Source organism: Anopheles funestus, chromosome 3RL (genome assembly GCF_943734845.2).
Source record: "Anopheles funestus chromosome 3RL, idAnoFuneDA-416_04, whole genome shotgun sequence".
Lineage (NCBI taxonomy): Eukaryota > Metazoa > Arthropoda > Insecta > Diptera > Culicidae > Anopheles > Anopheles funestus.
Window position 1 is genome coordinate 63,189,635 of NC_064599.1, and position 17,229 is coordinate 63,206,863.

The 17,229-nt window shown below is 40.0% G+C and overlaps 1 protein-coding gene across 2 annotated transcripts in view; it reads right to left on the reverse strand.

Annotated features, from left to right (window-relative positions):
* The window catches only part of LOC125770309 (uncharacterized), a 57,625-nt gene extending 50,485 nt beyond the window's left edge, over positions 1–7,140 (reverse strand). Inside the window, exon 1 of one of the 2 annotated variants that reach the window (XM_049439715.1) lies at positions 6,381–7,140. The gene's annotated coding sequence lies outside the window, so the exon portion shown is untranslated. The remainder of the gene's footprint in view (positions 1–6,380) is intronic. The other variant, XM_049439714.1, reaches the window with a different exon arrangement.
* Between the last annotated feature and the right edge of the window lie 10,089 nt (positions 7,141–17,229).

The window sequence follows — 17,229 nt, forward strand, 5'->3', positions numbered from 1 at the left end:
GGGTTTACTGTCGTTCGAGGGTACATTGTCACCTTGCCGAACTTGGTTTTCGAATCTGTCGCGAACTGTTGAAGGTGCGACACTCGTAAGATGTGGGTATTTATGGGAATTAAATATTTCTTCGCTAATTCATCTAAATTAGGTGTGGTTGTTTATGCGGCAGCTATCATTTCAAACGTTCAGAGATATTCATTTAATTTGATATCAAACGCACAAAGAATTGTGTCAGGAAAAGAAGACACGGACAGAAAGAAAAGTTTTTAAGAATATGATATTCTTTTGCATCTTTAATCAGGTCAGATTTAAGGTATATTTCTACCTACAGCTTTGAAAGTTTGCTATGCTTATTAATCTATGGTCTTCGGTTATATCATAATTTGGGTCTTCTATTAGAAAATTCATATAAATGTTTTGGATTTTGTGTAACTGATGTTTGAAAGATGCCTACTAAAAATTAAAAGGTTGAAAAGTAGGTTGCGGACAGGTTCTCAAAAAAAACTTCTTTCACTTCTGAGTTTATTTAAAAATGATATTTCAATGGAAGTTTAAATAAAAATCTATTAGAAATTAATTTGAGAAACAAATATAAACAATTTAGATAATCATTTTTGAGTTGTTTGATACTTCGAAAATAATCAATCAAAATATTTTCCCATTTCAACTATGTTTTCCTTCCTTGAATCATATTGCTTGAAGTATTTAATTATACTGAAATAATACCTAAAGACCATTCAATATTATATCAGCTGTTAGACGCTGTTGTTCCCTTGTTTCGGTGAACTGGTTCGGTTTAGTGACAGTGATTGCTAGTGTTTGTGTAGTCTGGTCGCAAATCCTACCCCGGCGTACCGGACGAGCACAATCTTCTCGCCTACGGTCTGGTGTAATATCGTACCAGCAATTAAGTCCATACGTTGCCATTGTTTGTGGTTTATGGTCACTACAGTACCGACATTGCACAGCAGCTCATCGTACTGCATTGCACGGAAGGCAATCGGGGTCATCACCATTCCACGTACTCCCGCACATAACATCAACACGGTGCGCTGTTCGGATTTGTGGCTGTAAACCTGGTACCACTGGTGCAGCACCCGAATCGTTCCAAAAATCGTTCGGTTTTTCGGCAAATGTGTCAAATTCCATTCTCATCTACGGGGATGTATTTTAAAACGACCGGCGCACACACACACACGGCGATGACATTATTGCTGCCGGCGTTGTGTTGTTGCGTGCATGCCAAAAAAGCACCTTACCCCACGGTGGCACGGTTAATCAGATTTTTGACAGGACATGAATGTGCCCGAATAAAACGAGCCATCGTGCGCAACGTGCGACTCGATGCATTATGTTGTCTCGGAGCGGGTGTTTGATTGCTTTATGCGAAACTGGGCCAGTAGATGGTGATCTCGTCAACAATTTATTGACAGCATTGTGATACTTAAATTATCTTCAATCTGCTTCCTGATTGCTTGTCCTGCTGAAGTTGAATTTGGCATCTTTTTTGAGAGATTTTTGTTTCAATAAAATATGAAGATAAATTCAGCAATGATTAAAATGTGTGTAACACCACAAAGGAGCAAACCGAACACACGTTATGCTACGTCACCTCATCTCAACTGTGGTATATGAACGACCCTAATGACATACCGCGAGGTAACAAATCTATAATGAGCACTACAAATGAGATTATACATTGTAAATCTTTCTAATGAAGCGCAGTGAATTGAATTCCGTTCATCGTCCCAACTGGCAGCAAATCCCGTCAACGGTTGAGTACGACGAGCTCCATCATTAGTGATGAGATAATCAAGCCGCACCGTCTGTTAATTTTGCAGCTTTTGATAAATGTGTTGGAGTGAATCAACACCATATGAATGTAGGTCAATGGAAAAAAAGAAAGGGAAACAGAGGGATGTAATAAGTTATGGAGAAGTTAAAGAGATAAGGGAACATTCTAACTGTGTGATGTTAGAAAGGGATTTGAGCAGGTTAATTTTAATGGGAAATGTGTTGAAAAACGAGAAAGTCATCTCAAACGAGATACATTTCATTCATTTTTTAATCCTTTAGCTCCTCGTGGATTTAGCTAACCGAAATGCACGTTGCACTGTAATATCATGTAAGAATTTATCTTTCAGCTATTCTACCCTTGTCATCTTTTTACCTAATCATTACATGAAATTAAGCTATTGCAGTTGTTAGTACCTTCTCTAACAAAGTAATGCTAGCCGGGATATACAGATTGAAATTTATCTTTCAATGATACAAGTATTTCATAACTGACGAGCTGACATCTAAATTATTTGACTAATGATTTCTTGACTGCTAATTTCTTAGGAATCGCCGAGACCTAAGGCAGATAAGCGGATATAGACATTTCAGAAATGAATGTTTCTTTGTTACAATCCTTCGTAAGTTTCAGGTATTTAATCGAACTAAGAGAAGGCCATGACGTATTCGTCAAATCAACAAATATCCCAGAATTCTGGAGTCGAACAAGTTTGCTCCTCAAGAGATTAGGGAATCTCCCAAGCGATCGTCTGTGGTTTTGTTGGATCTATTCTGAACGTAATTTTGCCTCCTGTTTCTTTGCCTTCTACGAATCTCAAATCTTTCGCTGCTAGATGCTAGATTCAAGAGAATGCCCTCTATGAGATGTCATTTATTGTGAGAGATATTTACTGAAGGAGTCAGCAAACTTTCTTGAGGAACGCCTGTGAGAATATATATTGAGCAGTCTAATGCATTGTATGTCCAGGATTCCGAACTCTCGTAGTAAGGACGGATTTAGGTATGGCTATCATTGTCATTTAGACATAAAACATTCTTAGTCGTTAGAGTTCTAGCATTTAAAAGTCGTTTATTCGTGCTTTGAGCCTGTCCTTTAGAGAATCTTTTTGCTGCCCATTATTTTTTTATATTTCGGGACTTCTTACGATCAATTCCTGCTGACCTCTATAGCTCAGCATTCCTGATTGTCTACACGGTCATCGTTAAAATAATGTATTCTACGGTATGCATAACCTAATCTGTAATTTATACCAAAAAAGTGATAATTGTTTGTATGTTTTCTTTTCTTCTTAACATCCTTTCGTTTAATATTAACCCGTTTCATTTTTTGTCTAATCCAGTAGAGAAATAACGTTCTACAGTTCCATTAAAGCTGAGCTAAATTAAACCCATCTAAACCTAATGCTTCACACACTGTATTTGAAAGCAGAGATTGAAGGCCTTAAATATTTCAAATATCATCCCAAAATTGCTGTGGTTTTTGTTTCGAAAGTACGTCAATCCTACGTCAATACGTGTTTCGAAAGTACGTCGAATCCTCAGTACCCCAAAAAGTCCCCCAGCATGCCAGTCACTACTGCTGCCGTGTGTGTGTGCCAGAATTTTCCTTTTTTTCCCTGCCACAAATACCGCAGCAATAACATCAAACCATTGCGCCAAAGGACGAATTTTGCACCCATCCTGCCGTTCTTTGCATCGGGTGGTAAAGAAAATTTCACCAGCGGTAAATGAAACCCTCGCCGCTTTTCGTGAAGGTAATGCTAGCTTTCCCCCACGGCTCCAGACGATGTGCCCGTGTGTGTGTGTGGGTGTCTGCACGTGCATGATGTTTCATCGTTGTGATATGCAGGTGTGTTCTGTGTTGTTTCTCCAATAAAAGGAAAGGAGTATTTTTTTCCCTTCCTCCGCACAATCGAGACTCGTTTGTCTAACTTTTAACTTCACGGTTGCAAACAAAACTGCCCGAAAAAACGGCAGCTGCGTCTGCATTGAATGGTTGATATTTTTTCGCCCTTGTTTTCGAACCGCGTCACAACGGAAAACCCCAAAACTCATGCAGAAAGACCTATTGAAGCGGAGAAAAATAGATAGCTGCGGTTCATTCGTTGTTTTTCGGGGCGGTGAATTAGAGGGAAAAAGTTTGCACCCAAACAGACACACAAAGCAAGTGGGAAAATTTTCCCGGTCGAAAAAAAAGCCGCTCAAAACATAGCCGTGTGATACAGGAATTGTCCTCGTATCCTGTTTTTTCGCCCTCTCTCACACTTCTAGTACTGTGCAATGTGTTCAATGGATAGAACAGTTGATAAACCCCGGGTTTGGATGGAAAAAAGCAGAGGTAAATGGAAAATAATCCCAAGCCTCTGATCCCTTCCCATCCTTCCAGACAAGTGTGTTCGCGCTTTGCCGGTGTGATTGTACTATGTAAAACAAGCAAATGATTGTTTATGAACAACTTTGCGCCACCCCGTGTTTGTGTCGGTACAGGGTGTTTTTTTTCTCTTTCATTCTTTTCATAACATAAACCATTCGATCGATGAAAACTATGCTACAAAACCTTGCTCAGGAGAGAGTTTTTAACCAAAGCAATGCAAAAAAAAAAAAGAATAATTCCAACGCTGGGAAACAGCGGCAGAGATAATTCAACTTCATTTGGTTTTTGATTTTTTGATGCCGTAACATTCCATCAGCTGTGAACGGAAAGTTTTTGGTAGTACCCAAGCTCCTGGAACTGACCGAACCCAGCAGTATAGATGGGCTTTGCCCAAAAACGTACACGGCCGTAAAGGGAAATTTACCATTAATACTGGGGCAGCTTTCCGCATTAATTAGGGAGTTTGTGAAATTGTTTTTCCCAAACTGTGTGTGCGTGTTCTGTTCTTTTTTTCATTCTTGTTTCGGGCGTTTTTTTATTCTCTTCTACCGGGTGAGAAAACATTTTGTTCAACTTTCCGACGAACCGATTATGGGTAAGCTTATTAAATGGGGACCAACCTTTTTTGAGGGGGAAGAGGGAGCCCAAAAAATCGGCCCAGTTATTAGTTGATGGAGGAGAAAAAGTTTGTCGAACCAACAGCAAAACACCTCCGAGGGCTTAACTTTGTTGTTTGATTGATGTGAAAGGTTTTTGTTACGTTTTTTTGGAAGAGTTCTCACTTTAAAACATATTTATTTCAAACTACAAGTTCAAAATAGTGTCTCTCTATGATGTACCAGGTAGGTTCCCCTCAGTAGAAACCACGTATATACGAGTTTTTTATTGATTATTTTGTTTTCTTCGATTTATGTATGATTAGAAACTTAAAGACAGAGTAAAACAGTTTTTAAAATAAGATAAAAAACATGAAAGAACAGCTGCATTTCTCTCATAAAGAAGGTCTCCTCCCTATTTTCTGATGAATTCCATCAATGTCTAAATTATGAATATTTTAATGCAATTCTATTTTTTAAAAAACCCGCAACTTTTATCGGGTTTAAACAAAATAGGAAAATACCCGACACAAAATTCCGCAAAAAATTAAAAATGGATTAATTGGGATAGGCCCCAATGGTTCAATATTAAGCGTTTCACATTTATATCGGGTAGATTATTGATTTAAAAATGGCATCCTTTCGCAACGAGATTGACCTCGTTTCGTTTACTGCTGTTAGTAGATTTTTTCCACATCTTATACCAAACAAACAACTGTCCGCCATTCTGGCCATCTTAGCTCTTTTAATTTAATCTGTTTCGCTTCAGTTCCTGCCGTAGTTTTGTTCCATTTTTACGACACTAGTTTCAGCCGTACCGGCTCGGCTGTTAGCGAGTTGAAAATTCGGTGATGCTGATTTTCCAACCTTTTCCTTCCCCATCGTACCATGTTGACTTCCGTTTCACTTTCGGAAAAAGTCACTCCGTACGGATTCTCCGTCTTCTTTGGCTTTGGTAGATCCGTGTAGTGGTGGTTTTAGCAAAATAAAAAAAAAAAACGTTAAACCACCCCAAAAACATTGATTTCCCAAGCAAAAGGGCTGCCCAGCTTTTGCACGCACCACCCAAAAACCGGTTTGCCGGATTCTTTTGTCCAGCCAGCAAAAAGGAAGTTCCATCAGTTTTCCTTTTTTTCTGTATGTGTGTGTGTCGGTGTTGCTTAGTCCCATCCGCGTGGAGAAAGTTCTTCATCAGAGGCGACGCACGGTGCTACGGCATTTTCATCGGTATGCGCGTAATGAGAAGAAAAGTTCGCTACGCTTTTCCGTACTGCCGGAGGATGTGTGAGGAAAGAAAAACTCGACAAGTCCTGTGTCCGTGTGTTGACGGTATGCGCCACGGAAGCAATGTGAAGAAAGCGTAACTTTTCTCCTTCCTTGGAACGATTGAACGACAGCATTGGAGGAAGATGGTTTAGTGTGCTATAAAACGGCTCTTTTTTCTTACTTCCTTCTTTTTTTTCCCTCCTTATACTCACATACACAAACATTCACAAATATATACACACATACGTAAAGTTATAAGGGGAGGAAAAAAAGGAAACACACCTAATGGGATAAGGATGAGTTGAGGAAAAATAGATCCAATATATACACGCCTTGACGGCTTGACTACTTACGTTGGTTAAATGGAAGAAAAGCGCACTTACTGGATAGATTGCTCAAATCGTGCGAATCATGATTAGTGAGACGATCTGTGCGTAAGATAGATTAGCCTTCAGCATCATGTCCACTAGTCGGGTTAGGAATTTACGCGTTCCAGTGATTACACAATTCGATTCTACCAGCTCCGTTCACAATTTTCCGCTTTGCCTTTTACCGGTTTTTTTTTTGGTGTTTGTTTTCCAACCTTTCAAACATCACATTACGCACATATTACGTTACCTAAAGGCAGGTACTTGAGCAATAGAATTGTTGTTACGAACAATCCAAACATTCAATTCAACACCATTACACAACACACCAGCAATCGCACGATGAAAAACATCACATTTTCACTGCTAAAACATTGACTTTTCGCCATTTTCCACAACCCTCTAAATCACGTTGAAAACGTAACGGCACTGGGCACTTGTACGGGTGGCTTTCTCGTGTTTATTCCTTGATGGTTGCATTTAGCAGACTTCTGCCCAAAATTGCCAACAACAAAAAACCCCCCGTCAAAAATAGCTTGCCCCGCCACATCCGGACACTTACACTTTTCAGCCACGATGTCACGACACGACGTGTGTGTGCGTCCGGAAATTCAACGAATATGGGAGCGATGATGATAATAATGATGACAGTGCGAGATAGAGATAGAGAGGAAAGAACGCGCGCGCGTAAGGTCCATCCCCTGCGAAGGATACTCCGAAACTGAATATCCTTTGCGATTTCGGCACTGTCACGACAATGTCCTACGCGAATCCCCATATTCTGGGAGCGAATCTCTCACGCAATATCACCGTGAGCAAGAGAAAACGTTTAACTGTAAATTGTCCTGGAGTTGAGTTCCAGCTTTCTCTCCCATGCTCAACTACGGCAAGGAAATAAGGGTGAGTTTCCCAAAATAAAACACATCCAAAGGGGAAAATCTGTTGTGGTTCATCCAGTACGCATCGCCGAAAAACAAGCGAAAGTGTGCTCTTGTGGAAGTTCATTTAGTCGCATGTTTTGTGTTTGGAACTCGCACACACACACACACACACGTACGCAAAAGGATGCCGAGTAAAGAATAGAATGCTCATTGTTACGTGTTTTTAAGGGGTTTGGGGTTGGGAAAAAATGGCACCGGGACGAAGGGATGAATAGCGTGAAGAATGATGTCGTTTCTTCAAAAACGAGGTCAATGGATCCTAATGACCTTTTATTTTTATTTTGCTATGGAAAATGAGGGTTAAAAAGGAACGGCGAGGGATTCTCCACAATTGATGTATTGCCGGAAGTGAAGCCGGACAAAAGCGCGACTAAAACTCGGGGATGCTGTTGAGTAAATGGTTCTCGATCTTGTCATGATAACATCATCGTTTCATTTGATGATTGTGCTCAACTTGCAGGAGTGAGATTAGCTGCAAAGTTTGCTAATTGAATTGTAATCCATTTGAGGTGGACGAGAACGATGTATCATAAATTAGCCAAAAATCTGTAAAATCTGAATCGGTGCCCAATGGATACTTTCTTATTTCGACGTACACCCTCACAAGAACTCGATGTCTGTTTAACATGCTTTCACATCAAGCAAGTGCCTCTTATCTCATTTCAGTTTCTCGGTTTCATTTCATTGCCAATAAATCTTAAAGCTGCCGGAAAAGCTGGACGAAGATGAGTGATTTATGCGTTGCGTGTCCAAAATCGTACTAAAGCCCAACTACTACAGCACCATGTTTCCGGGGTAGCGCTAGCTTCCTTTTTGCGGAATGCGAAAACGGATGTTAATGCTGTATTTGCGAGCCAGCCGGTTCCAGCACGCAAGATGAGCTGGAAATGAGCACCCCCACTTCGATACGAGCTATCGGCGAGCGTGAGATGCGAAAGGATCATTTGATGGGAATTGTTTGATAGTGCCATGGTCAGGGAGAAATGTGCGGGAAAATGTGTGTGTGTGTGAGTGTGTCTGCGAGAGGATTGACACAGGACGGGAGAATGAGCGTTTGGATCGAATGTGAAAAATACGCAAGCGCACGGAACGCTCACATGCGGATGAAAAGTCAAAACAAAAACACGTTCTTCATGGTCTACAAGCAGTCCCAGGACGGGATTCGGGACGGTAGGTAGCGGGGAAACTCTCAATGGACGGTGTCGGTTGCCAAGGAAACCGGCCATGAGGGTTTTTCATACGGCCTTATTCCCGGTGACTGTTCCGTGAGAAAGAAGCTAATGGTGAGTGATACATCTCACGGTGAGAATAATTCATCGTGTTTGTGAACTGCTGTGAGATGGAACATAATGGAATGAACCGAATGAATATACTTCCAGTGAAAATGGGGATATTTTTTATTTTTTATTTAAGTTCGTTTAACGAACTATAAAAAAATAAAGAAATATATAACATATTTCTAGTCAGAAATAATTAAAAAAAAAAACAATCAACCTACTAACCTCATTAGTTGCATCCATAGAAAAGGATTTATCGTTTCTATTGATGCATTTTATCTCAACCAGTTCACCAATTCGCCTGAGGGTGCCAAATCTAGTGCTCAACCGATCGTCCGATATGCTTTGGCTTTTCCTAACCACAACAATGTGGATATCATTAGTGACATATTGTGCCGGTTCGAGGCGCAACCTCAAGAAAGGGAACATCACAATAAAGTACGCTGCTCTACACGGAGAGCAAATTGTCAATGGAATATGGAATGTCTTTCATATTTATTATTATTAACATTTCCGTTTGTTCGACTTTTTCCCCCTTTTTTCCAAACCGATACCGGTTAGCAGTGGAATATGTCACGGCACGGAGCACGAAAACCCAAAAAGAAAGCGGATGAAGCAATAAGAAAAGGCAAGGACACCGAGAACCGAGAAAAGAAATGGTGCGGTTGTGCTTGGGGGTTTTCCTTTTTTTTGTCAATGCAAATTATTCCACCAGTTCAAGCCTGCAGAGGGTGAGTGTTTTTCGGCTTGAAGAGGTTTTTCCCCTGGGGTCAGGAGGGTTGCAGACGTGAACGAAAGACAGTGGGTTTTGTATTTGGCGACTTGGCGAATATGTTTGGATGCCTTCAATCGGGTGGAAGTAATTGTGGTGGGATTTTGTGTGAACGGAAATTTAATGAAAATGGTCAACATCGGAAACGTGGGTGCGAAAAAAAATTCAATAGGAGATCCGTCGGTGGCTGCACCGGAAGGATTCAAGGGTGCGGATTTGTGCGAACGTTACTTGAATTTCCAATCGCATTGATTCACGAGTCAGCAAGCCTCCGGAAGCTGAATTTGATTGGTGATTGGAAATGAAATGTGTTTTTTTTTCTTATATAAAATGTGTTGATTTACAGTGAACTTGGACACATAATAATGACTTTCACTTACTGTTGGATGGATTTTGAAACACGTTTTCGATTTTATTATATCCGTATCCGTTTTTTTCCAATAAAAAATATGAAAATATAGTTTTTAAGACTTTTTTCAGCAGCTAGATAAATAAATTCTTTGGTTTTCTTAGCGAAATTCCCTAGAAAATAATTTAGGAGAACAAAAATAGGTGCATAAAACTTTTGAAGACGCAAGAAACACTTCTCTCACTAAAAGTATTATTGCGCATCATTTTTATTCGATTGACCATGCCAGCCTTTCGACAAGGTGCATCAAACTATAAAAGAACAATCAACCAAATGAATGGAATTGAACTTTGATTTTCCGCGAAACCAATGCAGGACGCCATTTTTAAAAAGTTTCTCCCATACCAATAGAATTGGTGAAAAAAATCAAATTAAAAATAAAACACTAAGTATGCAACAAGAAGTACTTGAAAAAGAGGAAAAAATAGTTATCGATAAGAGTTTTGCTTTCTCGTTAGATATTTGCCAATCTTTGACCAGTTTCCATTCCGCTGACTGATAGACGGCAATTCAATGGAAATGATTCGAAAGTAAATAATTCAATTTAAACACGGAGAGAGAAAGATCAAATCACCTTTCGAAAGAAGAGAGAGAAATAGCAAACAAAAAAACGAGGAAAAAGTTCGTTTTGCATTTGAATTTCATCATTTTGTGTCGATTTTTTCTTCATCCCCTATTATTCGATCTTTGTTCTGGTCAATTTCCACAGCTTTCTGCATCTCGCTAGGTCGAGGAGGGTCGATGATGGTGAAGTTTCGAGTAGCACTCACATTCATTTCCGATTTTATCCCTTTTTCCCTCGCTTTCCCAACGGAAGGAAGTCTAGCGGAGTTTTTGTCCCGAGTAAGGGGTAGGGAAAACCGCGGACAAGCTGAAAGCTAATTTCACGGGCAATTAGGTGAGGAAGTAATTAGACAACATCTATAATAACAATTATTGTACGAAGCGAGCCGCGTAGCCATATTGATGTATCTTTTACTTTTTTTTACAAAAAAAGCAACTTCCCTCACCGTGAGGCGTTCGTGGTCCGTTTGGTTAGGGCAAGGTGTACGCCGCTTTCCCTGCAATATAATATAAATGTTTTCCCAAGCACCTAAGCTGTGTATCCCGAAAGCTTATAATCGGTGAACTTTTTCCGACGAATGAAACCGATGATGATGTTGCGGGAGAAGTTTAACAGACGTAATTGTTAAACTTTTGGCTGGAAGCACCAAGGAAGAAAGGAACGGATTGTGGAGGTTTCCTAGCGGATGGGAACTCTGTTTAGGATAATTAGGAAATGATTTAAGCGGGTGGAAAAATTGGAAAAATACTTATTGAAATATTTCCACCGATAATTGAAAACATCCAAAGGAGCTCAACCCAGAAGAAGGTATGGAGAGCGTCGTCGAATCAGCAACCGGCCAGCAATTATCGCGTCGCTTCGGTGAAGTTTGATTGGTGAAAACTTTAAACGCATTCTTTCGCTGTGGTTGGGAACGGAACGGAATAGGAAACTTTAATTGAAAAATGTAAAATGATTGTGAAAGTATTTCTTAATCGTTTTTGGAGCGAAAAGAATAAGCGTGAACTCAGTGTTGAATTTAATGCTGACTGACAAACGAAATAACGAAAAAAAAAACAATGTTCTTCAGCGATCCAAATCAAATGCCGTTAAGGGTGACTTCAAGGCGAGTTACAGCGAGTGGTTTTTAAATTAGATTTTTATCATTCTTTCAACACTGACACGCGATCGGTATCCGCTGATAATAAAATATCCTGCGACCGGTGACCATGCTGCTATGTTGTATGGAAATTTTGGAATGTTTGCGTTTGGACGGGTGTGTTCCAGTAAAAATCTTTTCATTGGGTAAAGCATTTAGGAGAGAAAAAAGTGTTCGTTTTTTGTTACATCTCCAGTCACAAAGATATAAAATTTCCTCTATTTAAGATATCATCGGCTCGGTATCCAGCCATGGTCTGAGCGCATTCCTCACACCATTTCCCATCCCATTAAACTCCAACCCAGTGTGTGTGTGTCGTCACATCTATTCGTTATCTTTCATGGTTCGTGCTCGTGAAAATCTGCTCCAAAACTCCAAACTCGACACAATGGTTTTGAATGTGAGCCAATAGTTGGGAATATATGGAAAGATCGGGTGAGAAAAATAAAATAAAATTCTTTCTTTCCCACGATGGAGCTAGTTAACCAAACATAGTGTAAGCATCCAACGGATTGCTTACAGTTTTCCAATTCTGCTCATATCATTCCCAAGAATCCCTTCTGGGAATAGCCTTATATAGTATGTGTTTCGGTAAGGAATAAAAAATTGAATTGCTTCCCTAAGGAAATGAAGAAAAGCGGTAAGCACCACGGTAGTGAAGAACAGTGAAGCCTAAATTTTATTTTTAGGTCAAGAATTGAAAGTTTCAATGAAATATTTCATTCCATTAAGAGGAGCTAATATTGCTCTGGTTAGGAATAAATTTATAATTTCAAAATGAATATATTTAAAAAAAAATTTTTTCTTCAAAAATCTAGTTTTTTTACAACAAAAAATTGCAAAAAAAACTCTAAACGCTCTATTACAAAAAATACCTATTTCACAAACAGTAACCCAAACGATAAGCACACGGATCAAACGATCCAAGTTACAGATAATGCTGTGAAAGTTCGGGGCAGCATGAACAAATATTTAGCTGCTAATACCGTATGCGAAACAAAAAAAATTAGCCCTCGAAAGCTAACAATATGCCGGACTAGCGCTCGGTTTCATGATAGTAATAAAAATAAATGTTATAATAAAAGTTTGTAATCCGTCCTTTAAAAAAAAATACAACCAACAGCCTTTCGTACAGAAAACGAAGCCCCGGTTTGGTTGGCAACATCCAATGTTTCCGTTTCTTTTTTTCATACTCTGCGCTGGATAGGAATGTCGAGGAGTAGCGTGTGCTTATTGTCTCAGTGCCAAAGTTCATGCATTTATCCAAACAGCTCACTTTTGGGGGGATAATGTTGATAGTTTTCACACCTCTCAATTTCCCCGTTTTGCTAGAGGACGGGATTTTCGAACCAACCAAAAGAAAGCAAGAAAAAAGAACGCTGGAAGAACAGTGCGCTTAAGAAACACATCTCACCACACCCGAACAAAACTTTTGCTTCACATGGTGTGAAAGGATTTGTGAAATACTTCTGTATTTCCTCTGCACCGTCACTCGGTTCCCTTTTTATGAACCCCCTCGATCCCCGGTGCACTGATGAGGATCAAAAACCTTCCACTACATCTAACGCCAGAATCGTTAGAAAAGCGCATAAAAATTAACTCTAACCACCTTTCGTTCGTAAACTTAAAGCTGCTGGTCGTCTTGCATTCTCGGTCGGTTGGCTTGCAAAAGTTCTTTCGGGCGATGTGTGTGTTCGATGCAACCTCCGACGGGATGAAAGCTGCCCCGTTCGAAGCTAAACCATCGACAAGAAGGATTTGGGTACGGTAATCTTTGCTCCCGTGTGCTCCCGGGGAAGAAGTTCTGCCGGTTGGTACAGATTGGTTACGTTCGGTTCGGTGACAAAAGTTTTGTGTGCTCCTGAATTTTGATGCTACACAGTTCGTAACGTAACTAAATGGTCACTTTTTTATGGTAAAAATAATGTTTCATAACATTAACTCATCTACAACGGAGTATGATCGGGATATAGCTAATACCGAGGAGGAAATGCCTTATAAAAAATGTACACACTTCAGCATTTCGAGACTGACAATAGGGTTAAATGCCGAAATAATTAAATATATATAAACAGAAAAAATATAATGTTTCACAAAGGTTTTTTTTATTGACAGTAAATAAATGAACTATTTTTACCAACCTGACGATCGTTACCTACTGACTAATTAAGTCTACATACTGACTAATCAAACCCTGAATTTTTATAGTTTTTAAACTATCTTTCCTACTGCACAATCTTACTGCCATGCAATTACCAGCATCCAGATATGATAATTGATATTTTTTGTATATTTTTTATCTCGTTTTTGTTTTTACATATTTTTGAAAGTGTAACGCATCTTTTGCAATATGTTCATAGATCAATGTCTTTATTTGTTGGATCAAAATACATAATATTTTTTATCGTCTCTCTTACCCAAAAAACCATATGATCTTATATTTATGTTACACACTGTATATGAAACAGTGAAGGTGCACACATATGCTGGTGGTATTAGAAGGGCTGTTGGGATTAGTAAACCGGAGGAGCACGGATTCACCGTTGAATGGTGATAGAAGTGTCAGGTAAAAGTGGAGCGATTGCGTCTTAATGAGGTGACCTCGCCGCTTGGCACGATGATTTCGCAGTACCGGGGAGCCGGAGAACTGGAAATAACGTTAGATTGGTGCGGAAAGTCTCTACCCGTCTGACACAAGTGTGCGGTTTTGCTTTCAAAGCTTCCGTCAAAGTAAAATCTTCAACCATTGTCCTTTCTTTGCAAATGCTTACCATTTTCCGGATGTTTCTTATTCGAAATTAATTGTCATGTTCTTGCGGTTCTGTCGCTGCTTCCACCCGAGTCGCGCACTTGAGGTACAGAAAACTGGGACAAACGTGAAATCAATTTCAACACCCCATGTATGTTTAATGAAACTCTACTGCATGTAAAGGCCGAGTTGTGTTAATATTAAATTTCAATCAAACCAACCATCCCGCACGATCACTCCAGCCAAACCGACCGACCAAGCAAACGATTAAGCCGGGCCGGGATTTAATTGATTGTGTTGTACATGTTGGGAGTGTGGGGTGGTCACGGGAGATGACGAGATAGATGGATGCGAATGCGTGACATCATGGCTTTACTTCTCGCCAGCACATTGATGGTCTTTGAGTAGCACAAAATGTTGGAACCATTGAGCGACATTCGGAAGCATCACAAAACTAATTTAAAACAAGAAAGACGGTAACAATTGATCGTTTTGTGACGACTTTCATTTTTTCTTTTGTTTGGGGCAAGGGAAAAATAATGTCTTTTCCCCCCAAGCATTGATAGCTCAATGTGTTCTGATAGAAAAGGGCTTTAAGAATTGCTCCAAGACACAACACTCCACGGATGGAAGAACGAAAAGGGTACAGCAAAAGGGTTTCGTTATTTACATACCATTGAAAGTCATTGAATTGTGTCTCCGGTGATGGTGAACACGATTTGCATCCTTCAATTCCATCGATCGGAATTGGAAGGATTCCGTACAAATTTTTGGCAACGATACGGGTTGATGGAAACCTTAATCGATTTTTGAACTTCACTTCACTTGCCATACCTTCGGCGAGGGAACCACTATTGCGTAAGATTGACCGTAAATCAATCAATTTGGTCACTACTTGAATCATCAAACCGATGTTTGAGGCTGGTACGCAAATATTACAAATTACAATGATGAGCATGATGATGAGGCTGGGAATTAAATCAAGCTAAATTTCGGATTGATTTTTCCATATTTAAATATGTGTTAAAACTCCCAAACTAATTAAATTACTTTCAAAATTTAATTCTATCTAGTCTCAGCTAGAGTTCTAGTTCCTTTCCGAATATTCTGAAGTGACTTTATGCTCCAACGTACGGAGCACAAACTCCAGCCCGAAAGCAACTACGGTACGCCACAATTTAAGGTGAACCATCAAACTAACCCCAACTTCGTTTCATTTACCTCGGATCGGAATCGGAAAAAAGCAGATTGTCAAGTTGGTGTCCAGTCCCGTCTGGCCATCCATCCTGTTGTTCTGTTGATGAAAGTTCTGACTGAGTTTCGTCTCAGAAACGGATGCCATTGATCGGGTTTCGATAACATTTCAAGAAGGCGAATAACTTAGAGCGCTTTACCGAGAGGTGCAGTGGCGGTGAGTTGCGGGAAACGGTCGAGCAGGATTATCGATGGAGTTGTCAAGCGTGTCCAGTCCAGAAGTGTACGCATCGGTCAGTTGTCTTTCGAATTGGATATTGTCTTTTGTGCGCTTGAGTGAAAATTTGAGAAGGTGTCCACTTGAAATATTCTGTTCACAAGCAGTATGTTAAACCGGTGACCCAAATCTGGTCCCCCGCCTCTGTTCGTTGAGTGAAGAGATTCAACGTCTTGTCGGTAAATAATCAAAGTTCGATCTGCTTAAGTATCGCCAACCGAAAGGGGAATGCTTTTTCTTTATTTAATTCAATCTATTTTAAACCCGTTTTTTACAGTTTTATGTGTTGGAGGTTAGTTTTGTTGGAATAGAATTTGCCCGAATTAAATTCCACGAAAGTGCAATACGTATTACATTTTATTCGTAAGGTATTTAATGCACTTCGCTGATTGGATTGCTTTAAAGTGTACTTCTTTAGCATTATTCCCATTTTGCAAAATGGCCGTAGTACGCCATCGAAAGAAGAACCTTCAAAGTGATAACGATGCAAGCCTGATTTGAATTCTGATTTGCTTAAGCAAAACAGGAACTTTACCACCGACGGTTGTGAATGCAGCAGCAGCAACAACAACAAAAAAAGGCCAACACTTTCCCAATCCTTGCCATGAATAGCTGATGCTTGTTAAAACAAACAGTGTTCGAAATCGAACTACAAAACAAACGAACGGGCTAGTAGCTGAATTGGTACCGACAGTGGCAGCTGTTTGCGAAGACCCGAGACAAGGAAAAACTCACTCTCAAGATGCGGCGAACTGCTTCAGTCAGCTTTAGCCGGATTGCAATTTCTTCGTTTTGTAAATGCAGCTGCTGCAACAATGCAAAAAGGACGAACTGAAACAGTGTGCCTGACCTTTTTCCCAGTCTACTGCCGGCCGATGTTGATGATGATGATGGTGATGAGATTGGAATAAAATAACACCAGCTAGAAAACAATGATTTTCCTTTCGGAGAAGTTTCCACTTGCCGGAAAAATGGCTAACAGATGTAAAATAAATAAGGCAAAGAAAAGGAAACAACAGAAAAAGGGAACACAAACTCGCAAGACTTCGTTCCGGCCAGTAGGAGTCAGATTGAAATACATGTTTTGGGACCGTTTGTCTGCAAGTTAACTAACATTTATTTCGTGTCCCCGTTTGCTGTTGTTGTACGCTGGTCCGCGAACCCCTTGCCTCTCGAGCGCATTCTATGGTGCACTTTGGTGCACTTGGAAAGGAACGGAGGACCGATTATGATGTACTAAGAACGTTTGCAAGAAGGTAACATTTGCTGGCCGGAATGCAGTGCGACTGGTCCTTTTTCCGAACCAATCGGTAGTGTCTAGCACCATCTTCGTACACAGGACGCCTTGGAAACTAGTTTATGGTCCAGATGTGCCCAAAGACAATAGGATACCCTTCGGCTGGGTAAAGCTCGGTACAAAATACACTCTTTTTGAATGATTGCAGCTTGATAAATACAATATTCATGAACTGCAATCAGAACCAAAGATTTGTTTTGTGTGCCCGTGTGTCT